The following is a 9175-nucleotide window of genomic DNA, read 5'->3' as shown; positions in this document are numbered from 1 at the left end:
GATGCCGAGTAGGAGATGGCTGACACCTCTGCAGGCAGCACAAAGGAAGGGAGCAGATTTTTACTTTCTTGATACAAGGGAACAGACAAGGCTGGTAGTGTGCTTCTGCTTCTTCCTCCTTTGCCATTTTGAAGGTAGGTGATCCCTGGAACTACAGCTGCCATTTGGGAGGCATGAGGCAAAGCCCAAGAGAGTCACAGAGATACTGACCCTGATGTTAGCACACTGTTGACCAATACCAGCAGTAACCTACTTCCAGACTTCTAGTTATGGGAAAAATAAATCCCTATTTGTTTAAGCCATTGCTAGTAAGGTTTTATGTTGGTTTGCTGCATAACACAATCTTAACCGATAGAAAATCAGATCTTCAAGTACTTTTTAAACATGGAGAAAACTCAGAATGGAATAGAACAGTTATATTTGCAGCTAATCATGCTGAATTTAAGGAAATGTCACCTTCTAATTGAGGTATTCTAAATACTACATCTGTGGATCCCAACATGGCTATAAATCAAGATTTACATGAGGGAGCTATTTAAAATGATTTGTGAACCTCACCTGAGATGTACCAAATTGGAATCTCCCAGATTTGGACTGGGAGACACTATAAGTAACTATTTTTGCCCCCACCTGCCCCAGTCTACAGCACAGCTAAGATCAGGGCAAAGTAAGTGAAAGTAAGTAAAATTTAAAGAGTTGTTTACTCTTAGCATTGTGCAAGTATAGGTTCGACAGTTGCATGACCCTGAGAGTAAAGGCCTCCTTAAATTTTTTGCCCTAGGCACCTCATCTAGCCTCACCCTAGCCTCCACTCTGATTCAGATAAAATTTAACAGGTAGTACCTGTCAAATCATCCTTTATACAAAAAAAATCAGTTAGACAACTGGAATAGTTAATTTTTCAGTGGTGGTTCTAAGTATCGTAAAGCCAAACACATTTACCTAGAAATGATGCCACATACAGTTTAATTTCAATTTTGGGTATGCATCTTGGTATCAGATGACATCAATATCCCTCTGAGTTAAAAAATAACTACAGCACTGATTGTCTCAGTCCCTGTTCACCCACATGAAAACTGGAATGTGATCCTGTGAGGAAAGAATTTAATTAGGTGAGTCAATGGGTGTCAGATAGCATGGTGGTGGCAGAATCCAGGACTAAGATCCTCATGTAACTACTAAGTAGTCAAGTATCTGTTACTCGAATTAAAAGTGGAAACTAGTAGGTGTTTGTAAAAATGTTTCGAGCTTGGCTATTCCTGTTTCCCAAAAGCATTTTAGGACACACATATGCAGTGGTCTCCCAGAAATAGAAGTGTGGGTAACTTAACCCAAAGTGTGGTTCCTGTGTCCAGCCTGTGTTGGATGGTGCGTCAGCAGAATGAATGGGGAGGAATCTCAGTGGGCTGACATTCTGAAGCTTCCTAAGAATGCCTTGTTAGGGCTGGCAGGGAAGTAGGGGTGCTGGCCAGGCAGACAAAGGAAGTCTGCATGTTGAGGCAATGCTAACAGTTAGGACTAAAGCTTTAGATGGACCTGTTTCACTCCACGTTTCATGACTCTGACTTTTGCTTTTATATGTGTAGTATTGCTAGAAACAGCTTGTGGCTAGTAGCAGGAGGACAACCTCAACCAAGTGACCTATAAAAGGACCCACTTGTCACACCCTCCTCCTGGCTGCAGAGGTGGTATTAGAGCACTTCTCATCTTAGCATGGCTTGTGGGCACTCCAGCATTGATTAGGCAAATATTTAACAAGTAGTTGCTAAAAATAATGACTACTCTTTCCTGCCTGATGTGGGCTAGACACTCCAACTGACTCCTTCCTTCTCTGTGATTGTCTCAGATTTATGGCAGCAGGACTCTATGTCCTGTACCTTACTGCAGGGAGGGGATTGGTTATGGTGCTACCTCTGAACCAAGAATTGAGTACTTGTCTTAAGGCTGCTGCCCTACTTCCTTTCCTAACGGTCTTTATGCAGGTAAGGTGGGACCCAGCAGCAGCTGGCAACCCAGGACTGGATTAAATCAACACCCAAATGTGTCAGAAAGTTTGGATGGAGTCCAAAATGTGTTTGCCAGCCAGGATGATTAAGAACCCACACCTGGTGCCAGAGTGCAACATAGACCTGCCAGCGTACTTGGACAGATCTGTGGCGCTCACTGGAATCTGTGCTCCTGCTATAGGGAAGTCCCAGGGGGCTCAGCCCGCAAAGTCCCACTCCTTCAAATACAAAGATTGGGTGTTTTTACGAGATGCATCCTGAAGTATGAAGGGAAGAAATGACATAATGTCTGGGATTTGCTTTACAAATATTTAAATATAAGAACTTCAAAGAAAAAAAAGTGATACAAGGGGCTGGATGAAATGTGGCAAAATTGTGATTATTATTGAATCACGATATTCGATGAATAGGGATTTATTGTGCTATTCTTTCTAATTTTGAATATTTGAACACTTTCAAAGTTAAATCTGTTTAAAAAGTTAAATTGATCATTACAAAACTCATAAATCTTGCAATAAGTCTATGCATGACTTTGCATACTACCCACATCTTTGAGAGGACAGCAAGAAATAGGGAGCCACGCTATGTGGAATCTGATTTGGATTTCTTTTCTACCCAACCCCAACAACCCCCAGCCTGTGCTCAGGACCCTCATTTTGCAGTGAAAAGATGTCAGGACTGGGGCTCAAGAAATCTGGATGCAAGTTTGGTTTGTTCATTAACAATGAGACCTTACAGAAATTGCTTGCTCTGGAGCTTCTTTCCTTCCTCTGTAAACCTGGGATGATCCTGTAATAACACCAGCCTTGTGGGTTATTGGAGGACCATATGAAATAAGGTACCTTGTGAAGTGTTAAGGAAGTGTTATCAACACCAGCACCATGACCTTGGACCAGATGGCCAAGTGCTCTGACCTCAGAGTCCTCCGTTATGAGGGCGGAGAGTACAACAGCATTCCCAAGGCTGTGGGGGAACCACCCAGGAAACTTCTACAGCTGATTCTGCATTGCAGCCTAGTTGGGGGACAGCTGAATTAAGTAATGGTAGTGGTTCTTTCGTGTTCTACCAGTGAAGTGGCTGTTGGGGGATTAGGAGTCTGTTGTGCCAAGTTATTTGGATGGCTAGGTACAGGTCACAGTTTTGGGGTAATTTCATGGTGACAAATAGTTAAAGAGAACCAAAATGAGGAGGAAATCTGAACTGGTCTGGTGTGAAACAAGGTCCTTATAGCTAGGAGTAAGCACACAAATTAGGAGAGTGGAGGGGGTCAGCTGTTCTGCTCATGCAGCTGTTATGTAAAATGACTGGTAAGGGGGGCTTTCCTAAGCCACCTGGAAGAGCTTATAAGCAAGAGAGCACTGCCTTGCCTCAGGTGAGAGCAGCACCCATAATTTCTGCAGTCTAGGGGCCCTTTGGGGTGGCTGGTGGGAGGTTGGGCCACATGTGTAGACTGTGGTCTACATTTTTAAGCCATAGAATTCCTAAAATAGGCCTAAGATACAAATACTTAAAGGGGCTGGGAAGGCAACGGGAGTGAATAATATATGGGTCCTGTATAACATAAGGAGTGGTGGAGACTGTGGCAAACTGGAGAGCCTGTGTCCTGTTTAAAGAGGAGGGCCAGCTCTTGGCATGAAGAAATTTGAGCCTAGGATTGCCAGATGTTCTGATTATTCCACAGAAACTAGAAATCTAGGTTTTTAGGCAAAATTTCTGGAGTTTTAAACGTTGGATTATATATATATATTAAAAGCCTTGGAGATATATGTGTGTGTGTGTGTGTGTGTGTGTGTGTGTATAAATAAATAAAAGCCTTGGATGGAGGCTTTTATATATATATATAATATATTCATTATATATATATATATATATATATATATATATATATATATATATAAAAGGCTTTGAGGCTGGGGGTTTTAGGGTTTGGCTTGAAGTAAAGAAGGTAAGAGCACGAATGTGGGGAACATTCTTCCAGCCGTCCTGGAGCTGATAGGGGCCATAGGACAAGGCCATTTTCTTTCCTGGCAAGGGTGCTAGTGCAGTGAGGTCGAGTGAGGTTGAGAGTGGGCAGGGAAGCACATCTGGAAATGTCTCTAACTTATTTAGGTCAAGGGTCCCTCTCAACTCCCTACTCCTCCCAGTCCTGCCTCTCCCTAGGAGCAGGCTGGAGGCATTTCCTTTACCTAGTATTTCACTCTTTCTCCATAAGTTCAGCAAGTGGAGCTGACAGCACCCCAGGGGACTCCTACCATTTTCTCAGTCTCCAGGGAGATGCCTCCTGAATGAAAGGATCTAAAAAGAGATACACACACATTTATATATACGCCTTCCTGTTCTCTCAAGCACCAGAATATTTTCTGCTCTGTGCTCCCACACTCCACAGCCTCATTATCATCTCGGAGATTTTTCTCTCCTTCCTCATACCACTGCTTCTGCTGCCACCCCCACCACACACACACACACACACACACACACACACACACACACACACACACACACACACACAGTTTCCGCTGTTATCTCTGAGGGCTAGGAGAGTTACTGAGAAGAGAGGAGCATTTCTAGAGCTTCATCTACCTCAATTTGGTCTCAGCCTCAATGTGTGAATACCAAGAAAGCTGTTCCCAGAAATGTTGGAGGGAACATTGCTCTTTCCCCAACCCTGTTCACTCTCCTCCAATCCTCCCATCAATCACTGAGCCCATCACTCATTTCAAGCCTTCTTTTAAACCTAACTTTCTTCAGTCAAAGACAGCCACAAAAACTTTGAGCTCCTTTTCCTCCCCCCCCCACCCCACCCTTTGCTCCATTCTCCTATCCCCCTAGTTAGGGAGACTGTACTGGTTTTTCTATTTTTTCCCATTGGTGAGATACAAAGCTAACAGTAAGACACTACAGGGTGTTCAAAAAGTCAGATACATTTGTTTGTAAACAGTATTTTAGTTACTATCCAAATAATATGCTAAATGATTTTCTTCAACCTCCAAACCCCTCCTCAGGTGAAGCATCTCTAAATATAATGCAACGGGTCCAATTGTTAATCTGAAAAGTACAATAAAAACACAATGAGAGCTCTTCTGCCATCGCTACCACCATCCTTGGCACAACTCACCTTGCTCGGATCTTCCTGGGAGAATCCACTGCCATACACCACCATGACGAACTTCACAGTAGACCAGATCGGGGCCATCATGGAGAAGAAGGCCAATATCCGAAACATGTCCATCATTACCCATGTGGACCATGGCAAGTCCATGCTGATGGACTCGCTGGTGTGCAAGGCCACTGTCATTGTCTCCGCTGGTACTGAGGAGACCCGCTTCACCAACACCTGGAAGGATGAGCAGGAACGTTGCATCACCATCAAGTCAATAGCTATCTCCCTCTATGAGCTCTCAGAGAATGACTTGAACTATGTCAAGTAGAACAAGGATGGTTACAGCTTTCTCATCAACCTCATCAGCTCCCCTGGGCATGTGGACTTCTCCTTGGAGGTGACTGTTGCCCTCCGTGTCACTGACGGTGCCTTGGTGGTGGTGGATTGTGTGTCTGGTGTGTGCGTGCAGACAGAGAGAGACGGTGCTGTGGCAGGCCACTGCTGAGCATAGCAAGCCTGTGCTGATGATGAACAAGATGGACCGGGCTCTGCTCGAGCTGCAGCTGGAGCCTGAGGAGCTTACCAGACCTTCCAGCACATTGTGGAGAATGTCAGTGTCATCATTTCCACCTACGGGGAGGGTGAGAGTGGCCCATGGACAACATCATAATCGACCCTGTACTTAGGACTGTCAGCTTTGGGTCTGGACTCCACAGTTGGGTCTTCACCTTGAAGGAGTTTGTAGAGATGTATGTGGCCAAATTTGCTGCTAAGGGCAAGGGCCATCTGGCGCCTGCTGAGCAGGCCAAGAAAGTGGAGGACATGATGAAGAAGCTGCGGGCTGACCTGTATTTTGATCCAGCCAATAGCAAATTCAGCAAGTCAGCCACCAACCCTGATGGCAAGAACTACCACAGATATCCATTTTCAAGGTGTTTGATGAGATTCACGAATTTCAAGAAAGAGGAGACAGCAAAGTTGACTATGCCTTTGGCCATGTGTTCTTAGGTCTGGTGTCCACTGGCCTGAAGGTCAGGATCATGGGGCCCAACTACACCTCTGGGAAGAAGGAGGACGTGTACCTGAAGCCCATCCAGAGAACAATATTGATGATGTGCTGTTACGTGGAGCTGACTGAAGATGTGCCTTGTGGGAACATGGTGGGTCTGGTGGGCGTAGAACAGTTCCTGGTGAAGACTGGCACCATCCCCAACTTTGAGCATGCCCAAAACATGCAGGTGATGAAGTTCAGCCTGAACCCCATTGTCCAGGTTGCTGTGGAGGCCAAGAATCCAGCCGACCTTCCCAAGCTAGTGGAGGGGCTCAAACAGCTAGCCAAGTTAGACCCTATGGTGCAGTGTGTCATTGAGGAATCAGGGGAGCATACCATTGCAGGCACTGAGGAGCTGCACCTGGAGATCTGTCTGAAGGACCTGGAGGAGGACCATGCATGCATTCCCATCAAGAAAGCTGACCCCGTAGTCTCATACCATGAGACTGTCAGGAGTTGAATGTGCTCTGCCTGTCTGGAGAACTCTGTCCAAGTTCTCCAACAAGCACAACCAGCTGTACATGAAGGCACGGCCCTTCCCTGACGGCCAGACCTTGACAAGGGCGAGGTGTCCACCTGCCAGGAGCTCAAGCAGCGGGCCCACTATCTGGCCAAGAAGTAGAAGTGGGATATGGCCAAGGCCTGCAAGATCTGGTGCTTTGGCCCGACGGCACCGGCCCCAATGTCCTCATTGACATCACCAAGGGTGTACAGTATCTCAACAAGATCAAGGATAGTGTGGTAGCTGGCTTTCAGTGGGCCGCCAAAGAGCAGGCTCTGTATGAGGAAAACATGCATGACGTGCACTTTGATGTCCATGATGTGACCCTGCATGAGGACGCCACCCACTGTGGGAGTGGCCCGATCAACCCCACTGCCCGGTGCTGCCTTTACACTAAGAGGCTGACCACCCAGCCCTGGCTTATGGAGCCTATCTACCTTGTGGAGACTCAGTGTCTGCAACAAGTGAAATTGGTGGCATCTATGGAGTCCTGAACAGGAAGTGGGGTCATGTCTTTGACAAGTCCCAGGTGGCTGGCACCCCCATCTTTGTTGTGAAGGCCTACCCACCTGTGAATGAATCCTTTGGCTTCACTGCTGACCTGACGTCCAACACTGGTGGTAAGACCTCCTCCCAGTGCATTTTTGACCACTGGCAGATCCTGCCCAGGGATCCCTTCCACAACAGCAGCCACCCCAGCCAGGTGGTGGCCAAAACACGCAAGCGAGAAGGCCTGAAGGAAGGCATCCTAGCCCTGGATAACTTCCTGGACAATTTGTAGGCAGCCCTCCCCTGCAGCCCACCACCCTGGATGGGACTGAGCACAGCCCCTGCACACGGCTGACAACTGACCATAGCAACAAGCCCTCACATTCTCCATGACACGTTGAGACTGTCCAGACAGTGATGCTCCACCTGACAGGTGCTGGGGCACACTCAGTCTCATCGCTCAACATGAACTCTTGATGCCATTTGTTTTGATATTTATTTCAAGATTTCAGAAGCAACAGAAATGCCCTGACAGCAGGGACTTATTTGGCTGGTGGGGAAGTGGGATGAGACACTCAACACTTTTTTTTTCATTTCAGAAACTCAAATGTCCAAAAAAAAAAAAAGAAAGAAAGAAACGAAAGAAAAAGAAACATTAATGCACTAAGAGGTTTATTTTGGGTAAATGGCCCATAGTGGATTTTTTCCCCAGAAAAGGGGAAGGAACAAGCGGGTAGACCTTTCTCTTTGGACAGAAGCTAGAAGGCAGGAAACTTTGTGTGCTGTCACCATGAGCACCTCCAGCTGTATTAGTGCCATTAGAATAATAAATTTGATATGGTGGTGACAAAAAAAAAAACCACTATAAGAGTATCCAAAAATCTGGAAACATAGATAAAATTGTGTATTCATGGTACTTGTTTAGATTAAGCCCACTATTTTAAATGAAGCGATTCCTCACCTGAAATGTAGTTGTAATTGAAAACAGAAATATAAGTTTCTCCTGTGCTGTCTGACATTACAAACACCCTGCATATTTCCATGTGATTAAAAAAACTTCACAAGTGGACAATATGATTAGCACCCATTCCCCATATAGTCTTTGGAGCTAAATGGATTAACATAAGAGACATTTATCTACACATAAATCCTCCCATGAGGATGACCAATTCAAATTCAGAGTAAGTTTATAATATATTTATCAGGATATACCAAAAATAAAGATGATTTTGAATTTTGCATTTTAATGAAATCCTAGAGACTCCAATGAGAAGCCAAGTAGAAAAGGGTCACAGTGTCCTATTTCTATTTTTCTCTAAAAATAGAATTCCTTTTACATAAATATTCTATCTGTATTACACAATAAATCTAAATAAGTGAGAGAGAACTTGTGCTCAGAATCTTGTCACCTCAGCAGAGCTAACTTTTCGTTTGACACTTCTAGCTCTGGTGAGTAATTGCAATGAGCACATTCTCCCATTTTCAATTAATACTATCTCAGAAGTGTGTTCCATGTAGCTATGTAGTCTTTGTAATTTGAATTTCAATACCTATACCATATTTTTAATTATTCCCCAGTTGTTGGGCATTTATTTTATGATCTTTTCCACAATAATTAACACTGTGGCTAATCTTCATTTATTTAGCTTTTTTCCCTTATGAATTATTTCTTTAGAACATTCTAGGAAGTAGGATTAAATAAAGGTCAAGGCCCTAGATGTGAAGAGGTTTTTATTTCACTCAGTGACCAACGGGTTTGAGGGCTTTGCACATGGCCTCCCACCTTTTCCATCAGAGACAGACAATCCTCTATCAGAGGTTTATCAAGTGGCTGCAGTCCCCTACTAGAATGCTGGGACAATCTCAGAGTCAATTTCAGAAAAATATAGGCTTAAATATTATGACCTTTAACCCATATAAGCTTGCTATATGTTGCTACCACATGATTCTCAACAAAAAGTAACACCAGCACTTTCAGATTATAATAATTTTGCTGAAAAAAAAAAGTGACCAAGGAGTGTCATTTA

General features: G+C 44.5%; 1 pseudogene; it reads left to right on the top strand.

The window, feature by feature from the left end:
• The first annotated feature begins 5130 nt into the window (after nt 1-5130).
• On the top strand, nt 5131-7440 carry LOC118554651 (elongation factor 2 pseudogene; annotated as a pseudogene).
• Nucleotides 7441-9175: the final 1735 nt, after the last annotated feature.

Source organism: Halichoerus grypus, chromosome 1 (genome assembly GCF_964656455.1).
Source record: "Halichoerus grypus chromosome 1, mHalGry1.hap1.1, whole genome shotgun sequence".
Lineage (NCBI taxonomy): Eukaryota > Metazoa > Chordata > Mammalia > Carnivora > Phocidae > Halichoerus > Halichoerus grypus.
This window is presented reverse-complemented; position numbering and strand designations above follow the sequence as displayed.